The sequence below is a fragment of the Euwallacea fornicatus genome, chromosome 35, assembly GCF_040115645.1.
Source record: "Euwallacea fornicatus isolate EFF26 chromosome 35, ASM4011564v1, whole genome shotgun sequence".
NCBI lineage: Eukaryota > Metazoa > Arthropoda > Insecta > Coleoptera > Curculionidae > Euwallacea > Euwallacea fornicatus.
This window is the reverse complement of record NC_089575.1, coordinates 2,480,348-2,499,368: the sequence shown is the minus strand read 5'-3', so window position 1 is coordinate 2,499,368 and position 19,021 is coordinate 2,480,348. Positions and strand designations below refer to the sequence as shown.

At 35.3% G+C, this 19,021-nt stretch overlaps 1 long non-coding RNA gene across 1 annotated transcript; it reads right to left on the bottom strand.

The window, feature by feature from the left end:
* Positions 1-6,384: 6,384 nt before the first annotated feature.
* LOC136348788 (uncharacterized) lies at positions 6,385-8,600 on the bottom strand. The gene is made up of 3 exons (XR_010733722.1): positions 8,475-8,600; positions 7,409-8,413; positions 6,385-7,112 (listed from the first exon to the last, which is right to left on the bottom strand). It is a non-coding gene; the product is annotated as an uncharacterized lncRNA (long non-coding RNA).
* Between the last annotated feature and the right edge of the window lie 10,421 nt (positions 8,601-19,021).

The following is a 19,021-nucleotide window of genomic DNA, read 5'->3' as shown; positions in this document are numbered from 1 at the left end:
TAACCTGAACTAACCTGAACTAACCTGAACTAACCTGAACTAACCTGAACTAACCTGAACTAACCTGAACTAACCTGAACTAACCTGAACTAACCTGAACTAACCTGAACTAACCTGAACTAACCTGAACTAACCTGAACTAACCTGAACTAACCTGAACTAACCTGAACTAACCTGAACTAACCTGAACTAACCTGAACTAACCTGAACTAACCTGAACTAACCTGAACTAACCTGAACTAACCTGAACTAACCTGAACTAACCTGAACTAACCTGAACTAACCTGAACTAACCTGAACTAACCTGAACTAACCTGAACTAACCTGAACTAACCTGAACTAACCTGAACTAACCTGAACTAACCTGAACTAACCTGAACTAACCTGAACTAACCTGAACTAACCTGAACTAACCTGAACTAACCTGAACTAACCTGAACTAACCTGAACTAACCTGAACTAACCTGAACTAACCTGAACTAACCTGAACTAACCTGAACTAACCTGAACTAACCTGAACTAACCTGAACTAACCTGAACTAACCTGAACTAACCTGAACTAACCTGAACTAACCTGAACTAACCTGAACTAACCTGAACTAACCTGAACTAACCTGAACTAACCTGAACTAACCTGAACTAACCTGAACTAACCTGAACTAACCTGAACTAACCTGAACTAACCTGAACTAACCTGAACTAACCTGAACTAACCTGAACTAACCTGAACTAACCTGAACTAACCTGAACTAACCTGAACTAACCTGAACTAACCTGAACTAACCTGAACTAACCTGAACTAACCTGAACTAACCTGAACTAACCTGAACTAACCTGAACTAACCTGAACTAACCTGAACTAACCTGAACTAACCTGAACTAACCTGAACTAACCTGAACTAACCTGAACTAACCTGAACTAACCTGAACTAACCTGAACTAACCTGAACTAACCTGAACTAACCTGAACTAACCTGAACTAACCTGAACTAACCTGAACTAACCTGAACTAACCTGAACTAACCTGAACTAACCTGAACTAACCTGAACTAACCTGAACTAACCTGAACTAACCTGAACTAACCTGAACTAACCTGAACTAACCTGAACTAACCTGAACTAACCTGAACTAACCTGAACTAACCTGAACTAACCTGAACTAACCTGAACTAACCTGAACTAACCTGAACTAACCTGAACTAACCTGAACTAACCTGAACTAACCTGAACTAACCTGAACTAACCTGAACTAACCTGAACTAACCTGAACTAACCTGAACTAACCTGAACTAACCTGAACTAACCTGAACTAACCTGAACTAACCTGAACTAACCTGAACTAACCTGAACTAACCTGAACTAACCTGAACTAACCTGAACTAACCTGAACTAACCTGAACTAACCTGAACTAACCTGAACTAACCTGAACTAACCTGAACTAACCTGAACTAACCTGAACTAACCTGAACTAACCTGAACTAACCTGAACTAACCTGAACTAACCTGAACTAACCTGAACTAACCTGAACTAACCTGAACTAACCTGAACTAACCTGAACTAACCTGAACTAACCTGAACTAACCTGAACTAACCTGAACTAACCTGAACTAACCTGAACTAACCTGAACTAACCTGAACTAACCTGAACTAACCTGAACTAACCTGAACTAACCTGAACTAACCTGAACTAACCTGAACTAACCTGAACTAACCTGAACTAACCTGAACTAACCTGAACTAACCTGAACTAACCTGAACTAACCTGAACTAACCTGAACTAACCTGAACTAACCTGAACTAACCTGAACTAACCTGAACTAACCTGAACTAACCTGAACTAACCTGAACTAACCTGAACTAACCTGAACTAACCTGAACTAACCTGAACTAACCTGAACTAACCTGAACTAACCTGAACTAACCTGAACTAACCTGAACTAACCTGAACTAACCTGAACTAACCTGAACTAACCTGAACTAACCTGAACTAACCTGAACTAACCTGAACTAACCTGAACTAACCTGAACTAACCTGAACTAACCTGAACTAACCTGAACTAACCTGAACTAACCTGAACTAACCTGAACTAACCTGAACTAACCTGAACTAACCTGAACTAACCTGAACTAACCTGAACTAACCTGAACTAACCTGAACTAACCTGAACTAACCTGAACTAACCTGAACTAACCTGAACTAACCTGAACTAACCTGAACTAACCTGAACTAACCTGAACTAACCTGAACTAACCTGAACTAACCTGAACTAACCTGAACTAACCTGAACTAACCTGAACTAACCTGAACTAACCTGAACTAACCTGAACTAACCTGAACTAACCTGAACTAACCTGAACTAACCTGAACTAACCTGAACTAACCTGAACTAACCTGAACTAACCTGAACTAACCTGAACTAACCTGAACTAACCTGAACTAACCTGAACTAACCTGAACTAACCTGAACTAACCTGAACTAACCTGAACTAACCTGAACTAACCTGAACTAACCTGAACTAACCTGAACTAACCTGAACTAACCTGAACTAACCTGAACTAACCTGAACTAACCTGAACTAACCTGAACTAACCTGAACTAACCTGAACTAACCTGAACTAACCTGAACTAACCTGAACTAACCTGAACTAACCTGAACTAACCTGAACTAACCTGAACTAACCTGAACTAACCTGAACTAACCTGAACTAACCTGAACTAACCTGAACTAACCTGAACTAACCTGAACTAACCTGAACTAACCTGAACTAACCTGAACTAACCTGAACTAACCTGAACTAACCTGAACTAACCTGAACTAACCTGAACTAACCTGAACTAACCTGAACTAACCTGAACTAACCTGAACTAACCTGAACTAACCTGAACTAACCTGAACTAACCTGAACTAACCTGAACTAACCTGAACTAACCTGAACTAACCTGAACTAACCTGAACTAACCTGAACTAACCTGAACTAACCTGAACTAACCTGAACTAACCTGAACTAACCTGAACTAACCTGAACTAACCTGAACTAACCTGAACTAACCTGAACTAACCTGAACTAACCTGAACTAACCTGAACTAACCTGAACTAACCTGAACTAACCTGAACTAACCTGAACTAACCTGAACTAACCTGAACTAACCTGAACTAACCTGAACTAACCTGAACTAACCTGAACTAACCTGAACTAACCTGAACTAACCTGAACTAACCTGAACTAACCTGAACTAACCTGAACTAACCTGAACTAACCTGAACTAACCTGAACTAACCTGAACTAACCTGAACTAACCTGAACTAACCTGAACTAACCTGAACTAACCTGAACTAACCTGAACTAACCTGAACTAACCTGAACTAACCTGAACTAACCTGAACTAACCTGAACTAACCTGAACTAACCTGAACTAACCTGAACTAACCTGAACTAACCTGAACTAACCTGAACTAACCTGAACTAACCTGAACTAACCTGAACTAACCTGAACTAACCTGAACTAACCTGAACTAACCTGAACTAACCTGAACTAACCTGAACTAACCTGAACTAACCTGAACTAACCTGAACTAACCTGAACTAACCTGAACTAACCTGAACTAACCTGAACTAACCTGAACTAACCTGAACTAACCTGAACTAACCTGAACTAACCTGAACTAACCTGAACTAACCTGAACTAACCTGAACTAACCTGAACTAACCTGAACTAACCTGAACTAACCTGAACTAACCTGAACTAACCTGAACTAACCTGAACTAACCTGAACTAACCTGAACTAACCTGAACTAACCTGAACTAACCTGAACTAACCTGAACTAACCTGAACTAACCTGAACTAACCTGAACTAACCTGAACTAACCTGAACTAACCTGAACTAACCTGAACTAACCTGAACTAACCTGAACTAACCTGAACTAACCTGAACTAACCTGAACTAACCTGAACTAACCTGAACTAACCTGAACTAACCTGAACTAACCTGAACTAACCTGAACTAACCTGAACTAACCTGAACTAACCTGAACTAACCTGAACTAACCTGAACTAACCTGAACTAACCTGAACTAACCTGAACTAACCTGAACTAACCTGAACTAACCTGAACTAACCTGAACTAACCTGAACTAACCTGAACTAACCTGAACTAACCTGAACTAACCTGAACTAACCTGAACTAACCTGAACTAACCTGAACTAACCTGAACTAACCTGAACTAACCTGAACTAACCTGAACTAACCTGAACTAACCTGAACTAACCTGAACTAACCTGAACTAACCTGAACTAACCTGAACTAACCTGAACTAACCTGAACTAACCTGAACTAACCTGAACTAACCTGAACTAACCTGAACTAACCTGAACTAACCTGAACTAACCTGAACTAACCTGAACTAACCTGAACTAACCTGAACTAACCTGAACTAACCTGAACTAACCTGAACTAACCTGAACTAACCTGAACTAACCTGAACTAACCTGAACTAACCTGAACTAACCTGAACTAACCTGAACTAACCTGAACTAACCTGAACTAACCTGAACTAACCTGAACTAACCTGAACTAACCTGAACTAACCTGAACTAACCTGAACTAACCTGAACTAACCTGAACTAACCTGAACTAACCTGAACTAACCTGAACTAACCTGAACTAACCTGAACTAACCTGAACTAACCTGAACTAACCTGAACTAACCTGAACTAACCTGAACTAACCTGAACTAACCTGAACTAACCTGAACTAACCTGAACTAACCTGAACTAACCTGAACTAACCTGAACTAACCTGAACTAACCTGAACTAACCTGAACTAACCTGAACTAACCTGAACTAACCTGAACTAACCTGAACTAACCTGAACTAACCTGAACTAACCTGAACTAACCTGAACTAACCTGAACTAACCTGAACTAACCTGAACTAACCTGAACTAACCTGAACTAACCTGAACTAACCTGAACTAACCTGAACTAACCTGAACTAACCTGAACTAACCTGAACTAACCTGAACTAGTATATTTTGTAAATTATTCAATCAGTTAGAACAATTCAAATTATTTTTATATTTTTGGCGTGGATTCGTTTTTATATTTCATTTTTCTGAACTAGCCTGAGCTTTTTTTTTTTGAACTAACCCGGGTTGTTGTTTTGTGTTTTCTGAACTAACCTGACTTACTTTCTTGTTTGTTTTCTTACCAACCCGGGTTCTTAATACTAAGTAAAACAACTGGAGGCATTTTCATTGTTTCTTATTTCACACACACAATTCCACAAACAAACAACAAATATAACAATAAATAAACAAATAACAATTAAAAAAACCTTATAATAATAAAAAGAATAAATAAAAGAAACGAAATATAACGAAAAAGAACAATAAAGATAATGATAACGAAAGAATAACAAAAAATTAAAGAAAGAATGTTAAAAAAATATAAATAAAGAAAAAATAAATAAATAAAAGTAATATGAATTAAAAAACAATTAAGCAAACAAAAAAATGATAAAAGAAAAAGAATTAAAAAAAATACAGAAAAGAAAAAAATTAAAGAAAAAGAATAAGAATTAAAACGAAAGAATAAAAATTAAGAAATGAAATAATCAATTAAAAACATAAAAGAAAAAAAATGATTTAGAAAATTGAATAATAAAATAATTAAGGAACGAAAGTTAGAAATCTAAATAATGAAAAAATTAAATGAATAAAAACACTGAGAATAAAAATAAAGAAAATAAGAGAAAGAATAAAAATTAAGAAACGAAAATGAACAATGAAAAACAGTAAAGAGAAAAAAAAGAAAAGAAAAACGAAAGAAAAACATAAAAATTTAAAAATGAAAAATTAAGAAAGGAACATGAATAATAAGAAAACGAAAGAACAAAATAACAATTAAAAAATGAAAAACGAAAGAATAAAAAATTAACAATTAAGAAAGGAACATGAATAATAAGAAAACGATAGAAATAAAAATGAACAATTAAAAAATGAAAAGAGGATGAGAATAAAAAACAAAAGAAAATGAACAATTAAAAAGGTAAAGAAATAGATTATAAAAACGAAAGAACAAAATAAAAATTATGAAAGGAAAATGAACAATGAAAAAAGTAAAGAAGAATAGATAATAAAAACGAAGGCGAAAAATATAAAAATTAAACATGATAAAAAAGAAAGAAAACAAAATTAAAGAAAAATAAATGAATATTAAAAACCAAAGAGAAAAAATAGAAATATTTAAAATAAAAAGAAATGATAAAGAAAAAGAATAAAATATAAAAATTAGAAAGAGGAAAAATTAAGAAAACAATAAGTGGCAACAAATAAAAAATGATCAAGAGAAAAACATAAATTTAAAAAAAATGATAATAAAACTGAAAGAGAAAAAATTAAAAATAAAGAAAAAAATAAGAATTGAAAAATAAAAAATGATATTAATAAAAGAGGAAAAAAATTTTAAAAAACCGTTCTGTTAGAGGAGCCATCTTAAACTGATATATTTTCTGAGGTAACTTGTACAGTAACTTGTGAATCTAAACTATTATGACGATGAAGAAATTCAAATAAATCAAGGACCGAATGAATTGTTAGAGAGCCGAACGATCGAAAAAATTAGAAAAGAAAAAGTTACTAGGAAAACGTGTACTTTAGCTCCCATTTTTTCATTTCCCGAACCTTCACGAATAATGACTAACCCGAAAAATGCTTAATCTAAACTTAAATACGGGGTCGTTCGCGCCATATCAGATACTCTGTGGAATGTATTGTAATCGACTTGAACGTTAGAGAGATTAAAATATTGAAGTTACGTTTTTACAAAATACTATGATGAGTTTTGAAATTACTGGAAAATTATTGTCAAATGGTGTGAACGATCCTGTACCTAGGATATTTCTTCTCTGTACGTGACGTGAATTGGCTGTGAGAAAATCTTCTTTCTGTTCTTGTTGAATCCTCCTTATCCACTGCAGAGTCTCGAAGCTATGTAACTATGTAACTATGTTGCTACGGTGCTGTTGTTTTTTGTCTTTGTGCTGCTCCTATCGTCGTATCCTCCTCCTCCTCCTCCTCCTCCTCTTTTTATATCCTTTGGTTAACCTAAAAAGGCTTGTAACATTTGTGCTGTTAAGGAAAAAAAAAAATTGGTGATGTATCGAAGGAATTATTTATTGTTAAAAGGACGAGTGCCTATTTTTTTAAATGAAAAATTTAGTTTTTAATGTAATGTAATACACACTTTGAATTTATTATTTTTCTGACTGCATTCTAACAACAATAATTGATCGAGGACCTGGGTCCAGTGACGAGGCCCTTCCTAAATTAATTCCCTGTACCGTGTTGGAAATAAGCACTCGATATTCGAATACAAATCGACTTTAACTTTCTGTGCTTACCTTAGATTTTTTCTTCTCCACCGTGTTTCTGTTCCTTTTTACTTTGCTTACAAATTTACTTTAGTCGATAAAGAAAACTTCGATATGTCCCTGGCCCTCCTTGATCTGGTCATAGAGAACCCTTGTAAAAAACATGTTACGTGTTCAGTGTTTGCTAAAGGGGGCAAACGATGACATCCTGCCTCTTCGTTGGTCACTCAGACTCTTTCGAGTCAAAGTTCTGGTCGAGCTAAATCTACCTACCTACTGAAAATGTAGCAAAGTGTGTCTTTTGTAAAAGCTAGATGTGTGAATCGATTAATAAGGAGCAATTGTGGAAATTTTTGTCCAAAATTTCCCTGTACCACTTGCTTGCTTGCTCGTTAAGGTTCTTCGAGAACCTTAAACTTGAAGTTGGTGGTGCAATCTTCTTTCTAGGTTCCCAGGATTTGAGGTGCTACGCCCTGTGAACCCTACGTTTTACCTATTTTAGCGAGTCGCCCCCTACCTTTTGTAGGTGACACCCTCTCTACCTGCAGCCTCGATAACCATATCGAGCCACTTCCCACTGGTGTGCCTCCTTGCTGCTGCCAAGTTTTCCTCTTCTTTGCCCTGTTGAAGTTTTATTTCGGGTTCTTACCTTGTGTACCTCGACGTCCCTCGACGTCCATTTTGAGCCCCCTTGTGTGAACGAACGATTCGAGGAGGATTTCGTGGACGACACGACGTACCTATATATTTTTTCACTTTCACTCTAAACGTTTGAATCTGCATCTTTCCTTTTGAAACTAGTGGATTGATTCGAGAACAAAGAAATAAGGAATGGCGAATTATTCCTTTGTTCTGTTGTGAGGATTCCCCGTTAACTTTCCGACTTGTGACCGTCGGCTCCCTCTGAGATTGCCCTCCGGTACTGCTCGTGTGCTCGTGCTCGCTTTTTTACGATTCGATACGATTGGATTGGGTGGTTCTACCGGTAAATCCCGGATGAAGGCAAAAGGAAGGGTCCGTTCTGTCCCGTACCTACTTTGGTGGCAGAAAGGCAAAGGCAGAAAAGTAGAACAGAAAAGTAGAAAAGTGGACTTACTCAGATGTAATCCTCCGAGAAAAGGCACTGATTCACTATTTCACTATTCACTCACTATTGTTCTGGCCACATTAAGTCGGTGCTCGCACTTGGCAGCTTCATCTTCAGCTTCGGAGATCCATCCCTGGAAAAGAAAGAAGGAAATGAGACAGATACCAATTCAAATCAGTTAGAATAATTCAAAATATTTTATATTTTTGACATGGATTCGTTTCTATTTTCAGTTTTTCTGAACTAACCTGAGCTATTTCTTTTTTTTTTAAACTAACCCGGGTTGTTTATTGTTTGTTTTCTGAACTAACCTGACTTGTTTTCTTTTTTTTTGTTTCTTGCCAACCCGGGTTCTGTCGTGCTTAATGCTAAATAAAACAACAGGAGATATTTTCATTGTTTCTTCTTATTTCAAATATACAATTCCACAAAACAACAAAAACAATAAAGAAAAACAAACAATACAAATGAATAAAAACAATACAAAAGAAAAACATACATATATAAAAAAATTAAAAATGATTATAAAAGCCAATAAAAAGATTAGTAAAGGATGAAGAATCAAATCTAAAATTAAAAAAAAAAAAAAAAAAGAAATGAAAAAGAAATAAAGAAGAAGATAAAATAAAGAAAAGAAACAATAAAACAAATAAACAAAGATAAAGATGAAAATAAAAATAAAGAAAATAAGAATTAAAAAAAATGAATAAAATAGATAAAGAAAAAATAAATAAATAAATATTAAAAGTGAAAAAGGAATGAGAATAACAAATAAAACAATTAAGAAAGGAACATGAATAATAAGAAAACGAAGAAACAAAATAACAATTAAAAAATGAAAAACGAATGAGAAGAAAAAAATAAAAATTAAGAATGAAACATGAATAATAAGAAAACGAAAGAAATAAAAATGAACAATTAAAAAATGAAAAAAGAATAAAATAAAAATTAAGAAAAGAAAATGAACAATGAAAGAAGTAAAGAAAAAAAGATAACTGAAACGAAAATATAAAAATTAAACATGATAAAAAAGAAAAGAAAATTAATAATAAAAAAATTGAAGCTAAAAAGAAGAAAACGAAAGTAAAGAAAATGAATGATAAATAAATTAAACATGAATGAATATTAAAAAAAACCAAAGAGAGAATTAAAATATTTAAAATAAAAAGAAATGATAAATAAAGAAAAAGAATAAAATATAAAAATTAGAAAGAGGAAAAATTAAGAAAACAATAAGTAGCAACAACTAAAAAATGATCAAGAGAAAACAATAAATTAAAAAAAAATGATAATAACACTGAAAGAAAAAAAATAAGGATTAAAAAATAAAAGATGATAAAAAAGGAAGAGAAAAAAATTAATATAAAGAAAAAGAGCAAAAAATAAAATAATAATTAAAAGAAAGAAATAAGAAATTAAAAATATTAATATGTAATACAAATTATACAAATCAAATAAAAAATATGTATATGTAGCTTTCGTAAAGTAAAGTGACACGGGGTTAGTTATTAATTCACTCAAAACAACCAATAAACCTGCCACCTTGCAAGGATAGTGTTATATCTTATCCTTGGGCATATGTGGTATGTCACAAGCACCTATGAGTGTTCCCTTGGAAATGGACTAAACTTGTACTTGTAAAAGTAGATCGTTACGTTAAAAGATAAAGAGGAAGCGTGGGAAGAATGTGGATGGTATGGCAGGTTTATTGGCTGGGAAAAACAGATACCCGGGGAATGACTCCGACACCTTGCGAGGGGGCATTCCATTCTCAATCGTTGGCAAATAAAGAAGTCCCTCACAAACTTGTGTTTTTTTGTTTTCGCTATAAGAAGAAGTTTCTTTCTTCTGACATATATATGTCGGAGATTTGTTAGTTCTTAAGTTTTTAATGTAAAATTTGAGTTAGCAATGAGGCTGAAGAACAGGTTGACAGGTTGACGGGTTTATCGTGGAGATAAAGGAGTGTCGAACGAGATCACTAGTCACTATTACCGACGCGATTAAGGGGGGCCGTGTGTGAAGTTTGGTATGGTAAAAAAATAAAAACGAGGCTCACGAATTCACTACTGCTCGACGGCTACCTTCTTTTCTTTTAATTATTGTCTTCTTCGCGGTTCCCACTCCATTTCCAATGGCACCTGTTCGTCCTGGTTTTCACGAATGGCCCTAATTGCCAACTCAAATCTTACATTTCTAGACTTGAGGACTGATAAATCTCCGACGTGTATATATATATATAGGGGGTTATTCAGATTCGACGCTCGTCGTCGAGATCCAAGTAACCGTGAGAGATACGAGGCGAGTTAAATGGGGGCGAAGTTATACGATTTGGAATATTCCGAAAGGAACGTTATAATTGCCACTTTTCATCTTCTAGAAAATACTTAAGTCGTGTAAATATTTCCTGCAACCTGCAATTTGATGAAAAATGATTTTGCTAAGAGTGCTTTGAAAAACAAGAACGAGGATACTTTGTCGTGACGTTTTATTTATGTGTTTAAGAAAACGTTTATGTTTGATACGTCATTTCGTTAAAATTCAAAAAAGGTGGCGATTATAATGTGCCATTCGTTGTTAATTATCTTTTCCAATAACCAAATAACTTCAGAAAATAAATGCGTTTTCACAATTTCAGTTTCTTTCGGGTATCTCCGGAAGTAATGGGAATTTTCCTAATTTTAAAAAAGGCATTTTGTTGAGCTCCGAATTGTACGACTTCGCCCCGATTTGACCCACCTCGTATCTCTTACGGTTACTGAGATCTCAATGATGAGCGTCGAATCTGAATGATCCTGTGTGTAATACACTTACAAATCAAATTAAAAAAAAATAAATTGAATGGTACGCCGTAATTCTAGATAAGTGCGATAAACAGAATCTTGAAATCGGAAAGATGTGCTTCCGACAAAAATTAAAAAATATATATATCCAGGGTGAGTCGGGAGGATTGTGCCAAACTTCGGGAGCGCGTTAGACATGAAAAATAAATGTAACAAAAAAAATTCTAATCTTATCCGATTTTCGTTTGTTCGCGAGTTATGGCGTAAATCGAATTTTCTAACTAGGATTCTATTTACCATAAACGTACTTTTGGTATTGGTGATTTTGATGTATTAGTTGGCTTTCGAGGTCTCCAGACGCCTCACGCCGCTACCCAACATTTACTATGATATCCAAACGTTAATTTATAATTTGATTTACGCCGTAACTTGTAAACAAACGACAATCGGATAACGTTTGAATTTTTTTTTTCATGTACGACATACTCCTGAAGTTTGGCACGATCCTCCTGACTCGTCCTATATACAATACAAATTATACAAATCAAATAAAAATATTTAAAAAAATATATATGTATGTCGGTGAATAATAGTGTTTGTGTCTATGTCTATGTCTATGTTCGGTCTTTAGGGCGTTTGTTTCTATGAAAAGGGGTGAAGATACCGCGATCGGGATAACTCTTCGATTGCAGACGTAGTCGCGAGAAACCCACGAAAGGGACAAGAGTTGTCTAGTGCTTAGTGTCTTTCGTTGGTTAGTGTCTGTCTAGTTATTGATATCGAAGAATAATGGAAAAGCTGAACGACCCTTGTGCTTCTCTGGCGTGTGTTTAAAAATTAAAAGAAATGATAAATTAAAGAAAAGGAAAAAATAATAATGGATAAAATAAAAATGAATCGTACGCGGTGATGATTCTAGATAAGTGAAACGAGCGAATATCTTGTAACCGGGAAGATCTACTCAAAAAATAAAGGAAAATATTGAGACCCCCTTTATTTTCGGTACCTCCACTTTTGACGATGTCAATAAATGAGAAAGTTGAAGTGCCGAAAATGAAGAAGTCTGAATATTTCCGGTACCCCAACTTTTAATGTCAATTTTTTTAAGTCACCTTCCTTTTTTCAAAATTTCACACTTAATTTTTTTTGGAGGTTCGAATTCTTTATTGGCAAAAAAGTAATCAAATTCACAATAAATAATACCAAACTCTTATCTCGCGAACGCTAGAGTCCAATTTTATCAAATTTGTTAAAAAAAAAAGTTACCGCTCCTTATGTTACGAAATGTGGAAAAAATTTTAAATGCACTTTCCCACAAAGATGGATTGGGCATGTTAGTGAAGTTAACTGGCTCGCCTGATCACCAGATTTTTTTTTGTGGAATCGTTGAAAAAAAAGTAGTTTATGGTCGAGTACCGAAGACCCGAAAATTCGAATAAAAAAACTCTTGTCGAAACTTTACGACTGAAATGCTGGAAAATACTAAACGATCGTTTCGTAAAAAACCGACGTCTGTTGGACTCATTTTTCTTGTGATAAATTTTAATTTACTACAAAATTAATAAAGTTTTATGAAATGTTTTTTTTAGTGTCTGTTATTATTGTAAATTTCGTTACTTTTAGCGAAAAACATTTGTACTGTCGATGAAGAATTCGAATCTCCAAAAAAAAAGTCAAGTGTTCGGAAAAACGAAATTACGTAAAAAAAGTTGAGCTCCCGAAAATAAAGAAGACTTTGTTTGAATGTTTTTTTTTGTAGATCTTTGCCTGTCCCACTTATCTAAAATCACCCTGTGTGTCGAAAATCGCGTAATGTATCGATCCGCTCCCGAACGATATTCCTGTTGATTACACTTTCTTTACCGTGTTAGTTTTTTAGTTAAAAGAAAAACGACGATGACACTTTAAAACCCTAGTTGGTATAAAGTCACTAATCCTAAATTTCTAGAACCCTTTTTTGCTTGGTAAATATTTTTTTTTACGTGAATTAGTTAACGGAGAATCGCGTAGATTGGGTTAATGTTAACTTTGAAGTCGACTCGTGTTATTTGCTTGTATGTACATTTTTTTAAAAATAAATTTCGATATCGAATTTAACTGAGATGTTCCGTGAATCTATACGAGAAATATAAATAAATGTGTGTCGGCGACTTGACGTGTTTACGATAAATAGTTCAAAAACAATCCGAAATAGATCACTGATTTGGATGCTTTGGTTTTGGGTTTGGAAAAAGAATAGAACCCGTCGTGTAAAACGAAACTAGAGAGGAAGATTAGAAAGAATGACCTGAGAGAAGAGACTACTGATTTCCTAGGAACAAAAAAAGAAAGAAAGGAGGAGTGATGGGTTGCGGTTTTTTCGTTGCGATTGTTCTAAAAATCTAGATTGGTGACTCAACACTACTAATACCCTTTGGTGGATTGCCGCTTAAAGTGTCTTAGTCGTTTCTTTTCGAATCGTGTAATCGACGGTATTATTCGAATGTCTTTTGAATTACTGAATTTACCCTGATGAAACCTTGCAGTGACGTATAGCTTTCAATTAAAAAAGAATAAAAAATAATAAATTACAAAAATAGAAGGACGTTTGTTTTACGTTACGTGAATTATATAAATATGAGTAGCTTTAAACCGTTTCATGAAAAAAATTAAAAGAAAAACCCGAAAAGTGTAATAGTAACCCGAAAAATATAATAGTGACCTGGCAAATTAATAATAACCTGAACTAACCTGACAAACGTAATTGTAACGCGAAAATTAAAATAGTAACCTGGCAAATACGTGTGTGTATATGTATATTTTGAAACTACGTTCTCGACTTAAATATAAAAAAAAATGAAATCGTTCTGGTTCTGTTAGAGAAGGTATCTTAAACTGACATATTTTTTAGAGTAACTTGTAAATCTAAATTATTATGACGATGAAGAAATCCAAATAAATATAAATGGACGACCGAGTGAATTGTTAGAGAGCCGAACGATCGAAAAAATTAGAAAAGAAAAAGTTGCTAGGAAAACGTGTGCTTTGGCTCCCATTGTTTACGTTTCCCGAACCTTGGCGAATGTTAAATGTTAGCCTGATCGAGCTATGCGTCACTGCAAAATTTCGTTAAAATATGCTAAGAAACGCCCGAGTTATTGTTGCAAAAGTCACTTTTCGAATATCTCCGGTTAGCCGAGGTTCGCCAACTAATACCATTAAGTAGGAGTTTTCGATTTGTGTCGCGATGTCGACTTCGAAAAGTTAAGAGAAATCTTTATGTGACGTTTCATATTTTTCCGAAACCTCAAAAACCACCCGAATATCCTGCTCGTTCTAAAATACTGACTGTGATTTTTAATTGTTATTGTAGTTATTATTATATAAATCTAAAGTTCTACATGGGACATATTCATTCCTGTTTTTTATTCTCTTCTAGTTATATTTAGTAAGTGTAAAAGTTGTCTTATTTGTCTTGTTGTTTTGTTTGGTGTCAAAACCCAATTTTTAATTTAAAAAAATATATATTTTTTAAGTGAGTTTGTGAAGTGTTTCGTTTCGTTCAAATTTGAAAAACCTATTAAAAAGTGCAGGAACTGTTTCGATAATTCGTCAAGTTTAAGTTTTTTTTAAAGAAAATGATACAGGGTTCCTGCTTAGCAGTTCTTATAACGTAAGTGTAACAAAAAAAACAAAAACACGACATGTCATGAAAATAGTCTCAACTTGTGTTAGTTAAAATAGTTCGTATGTCGCGATAGATAAAAGTTTGGCGTCTTGTTCAAAAAGTATGGAACGGAATGATTGTTTTGGAGTCGTAAAGAAGTCGTTTTGAGTTGTTTTTGATATTTCGGATTTCTGATAAATTTAACCTGAAGATTCGTATTAAGAAAAGAAAAAGAAAACTCCTACTTAAGACTCGCCCCTTGTGTGAGGGTGTGAGGGAGGATTATTCACCCGATCCGTTCTTTAAAAGTTTGTTGCTAACTCGAATGATGACTACCCCGAAAAACGCTTAATCTAAACTTAAATACGAAATAAAATACAGGGTCGTTGACGCCATATCAGACTCTGTGGAATGTATTGTAATCGACTTGAACGTTAGAGAGATTAATGTATTAAAGTTATGTTTTTACAAAATACTATGATGAGTTTTGAAATTTCTGAAAACTTATTGTCAAATGGCGTGAACGATCCTGTACCTATGATATTTCTTCTCTGTAGGTGACGTGAATCGGCTGTGAGAAAATCTTTCTGTTCTTGTTTAAATCCTCCTTATCCACTGCAGAGTCTCGAAGCTATGTAACTATGTTGCTACGTTGCTGTTGTTTTTTGTCTTTGTGCTGCTGCTGCCGTCGTATTCTCCTCCTCCTCCTCCTCCTCATTTTTTTATATCCTTTGGTTAACCTAAAAAGGCTTGTATCAACAATTGTGCATTTACAAAACAAAAATAATAATAATAAGGTGAAGTATTGGAATTATTTCTTAATGCAAATTGTAAATGTACTGTAAATCTACAGAGTGTTTGGTACTTCGATGCAAACGATGCAAATATTTAAAGGAATGAAGAAGAGAATTAAAATTATTTTTTGAATGGACGTTTTAGTAATAATGTAGGTGATCTTACCTCCAGAATCAAATGTGTGTATTTACGGTGTGTGTCCTACATAATAATGATAGGTGAAAGTTTAGGGGTTGGATTGTTCTTTGAGTAATTTTAAGTATTTTGTTCTTCAACAGTTTTAGGAAATTTTAAAATTAATTCATTTAAAATAATCCAGTGAGAAACTGTAGCTGTAAATTTTGATAAGTTTCTAATAAAACATTTTCCTTACCTTTAGGAAATACACTAAATAAATATTAAAAGAAATATACATGTTGGGTGCAAGTTAAGTGATGTCATTAATTTTAAGAGAAGGTTCCTTCTCATATTTTATGAAAAAATCTTCATTTAAACCTGTCCCCTAATTTGCATTATTTTATTAATTGTGCGGTTTAGCCCCGATTTTTTAAAAATTATAGAGCTGTATAAACTACACATTTTTTATGAAAATGTGCACTTTGTTGAGCTACATAATTTTTAAAAAATCCATGCTGAATCGTACCTTTGATAAACTTTTTACGGACTACCTCTGAAACAAATGAGTCAGTGTATGAATGTGTATATGTTTACCAAAACAATAATAATATACGAGTAAAAATTCTCTCTACGTTGAACTTTCTACTTGTTGTAAATAATGGTTTTTGTTAAAATAGCTGTGTAAGAAATAAAAGGAAATATCCTACATGTTATAATTTGTTTAAAGAAAAAATAATATCTATAAAAACTTGAAGTTAAAAAAAATTATTCCTTTTATTTGTCTATATTTTACAGGCTTCTTACGTTCCCTATAAAATTAAAAAAAAAACTAAATTTGAAGATTTTTTATTGTTAAAATGGATGAATGCCTACTTTTTCAATTAAAAAATTCAGTTATTAATGTAGTACACACTTTGTATAACTGTTGTATTTTGAATTTTAAATTAGTTCCCTGTATAGAGACACTACTGCTGTACGATAGACTTGTACCTTGTTGGAAATAAGCACTCGATATTCAAATTTAAATCAAATTTCTGTGCTTACCTTGGATCTTTTCTTCTCCACCATGTTCCTGTTCCTTTTTACCTTGCTTACAAATTTACCAAATGCCCTTTCTGCTGCTAAAAAAAAGTTACTAAAATATTATTAACAAATACCAACTCCCTGTTCCTGCTGACAGAGTCCATGTCGATGAAACTTCGATGTGTCCCTGGCCCCCCTTGATCTCTTCAAAGTGAACCCGTGTATAAAACGTGTTCAGTGTTTGCTAAAGGGGGCAAAGATGACATCCTGCCTCTTCGTTGGTCACTCAGACTCTTTCGAGTCAAAGTTCTGGTCGAGCTAAACCTACCTACCTACTGAAAATGTGTTAAAGTGTGTCTTTTGTAAATGCTAAATGTGTGAATCGATTGATGAGGAGCGAATTTAGGCAAATGTGGAAATTTTTGTCCAAAATTTCCCTGTACCACTTGCTTACTTGCTCGTTAAGGTTCTTCGAGAACCTTAAACTTGAAGTTGGTGGTGCAATCTTCTTTCTAGGTCCCCACGATTTCAGGTGCTACGCCCTGTGAACCCTGCTTTTTACCTATTTTAGCGAGTCGCCCCCTACCATTTGTAGGTGACACCCTCCCTATCTGCAGCCTCGATAACCATATTGAGCCACTTTCCAATGGTGTGCCCCCTTGCTGCTGGTGCCCCTCTGCTGCTGCTACGCCCTGTGAACCCTACGTTTTACCTATTTTAGCGAGTCGCCCCCTACCGTGTGTAGGTGACACCCTCACTACCTGCAGCTTCGATAACCATATCGAGCCACTTTCCAATGGTGTGCCCCCTTGCTGCTGGTGCCCCTCTGCTGCTGCTACGCCCTGTGAACCCTACGTTTTACCTATTTTAGCGAGTCGCCCCCTACCGTGTGTAGGTGACACCCTCACTACCTGCAGCTTCGATAACCATATCGAGCCACTTTCCAATGGTGTGCCCCCTTGCTGCTGGTGCCCCTCTGCTACTGCTGCTAACCTGAACCAAATTTTCCTCTTCTCTGCTCTGTTAAAGTTATATTTTGGGTTCTTACCTCATGTACCTTAACGCCCTTTTTCCGATCCTCCGTCTCGGCCCCCATTTTGCCCACCATCCCATTTTGAACCCCCCGTTCTGTCGACGACGTTTTTGTCATCTTTATTCCCTCTAAACGTTTGAATCTGGATCGTTCCTCTTGAAATAAGTGGATTGATCCGTTTTTGATTCAAGAACAAGGAATTAATCCTTTGTTCGTTACGTTGTGAGGATAGAACGGGTGGTTCCCGACGATTGCGTCGAATTGAATTGCAACGAATTGCCGTCTGGGACCTTCCCTTTCGCTGACTTTCCGACTTGTGACGATCAGCACCAGCTCCCTCTGAGATGGCCCTTCGGTACCGTTCGATTCCTATCGTGGCCGCAGATGGAAAGATGGAACCACCGGTAAAAAACCGTCTCCTCGCAAAATCCTAGAACTTAGACTAGTAAAGTTTTCGGTGGCTGTCGCCGTCTTTTCCCTCGGGATCTGGACCAGTTAACGACAGCGGCACTTGTTGCTGCACCTCTTCGGGGGGCGTCGTGAACGAAGGCCTCATCGGTGCTGGCCCCATTGATGATTCCTCCGTTTGCCCGTTCACCGGGGGGCGACTCCGGCTTGTGGTCGTTGTTGTTCTGCCGGATCTAACAATTGGGTTAAGACCCCCAAAGAGGGGTCGGTCGAGAGGCCGACTCCTCGTCAAGGTACCTGGAGGGTTTCTTCTCCACGTATCTTTGCGTTGCGTCCGTTTCTCTGCCGGGCCCTCTTTGGGCCCGGTGTCGTACAGTGTTGCCGGCTTGTGCAAGAAATCAAAAAAATAAGGGAATTCTTCCAATGAATGCTTTTCTGAAAATTACTGGGTTTCCTCAATAATTTTCATCGTTGTGGATGTTGGGGGTCAATTTGCATTATTCGTTCATGTAAATTGACCCTTCAACACCCCCTCATTACCCCCTTTGTACCATCTCTCTCATTCACCTTCTTTGTTATAATTTTTACCTGTAATCGATTAATTTACATAAACAAATTCCATTAAACCAGTGCTAGATAACTACTCCAATTATTAACAGTAATTTTAGTTTTAACAACTTCAAATCATATTCGTATGTATCTCTGTGTAATGAATTTAAAGCACTTATCATCGCTTTAAAAAGTGGGAAAC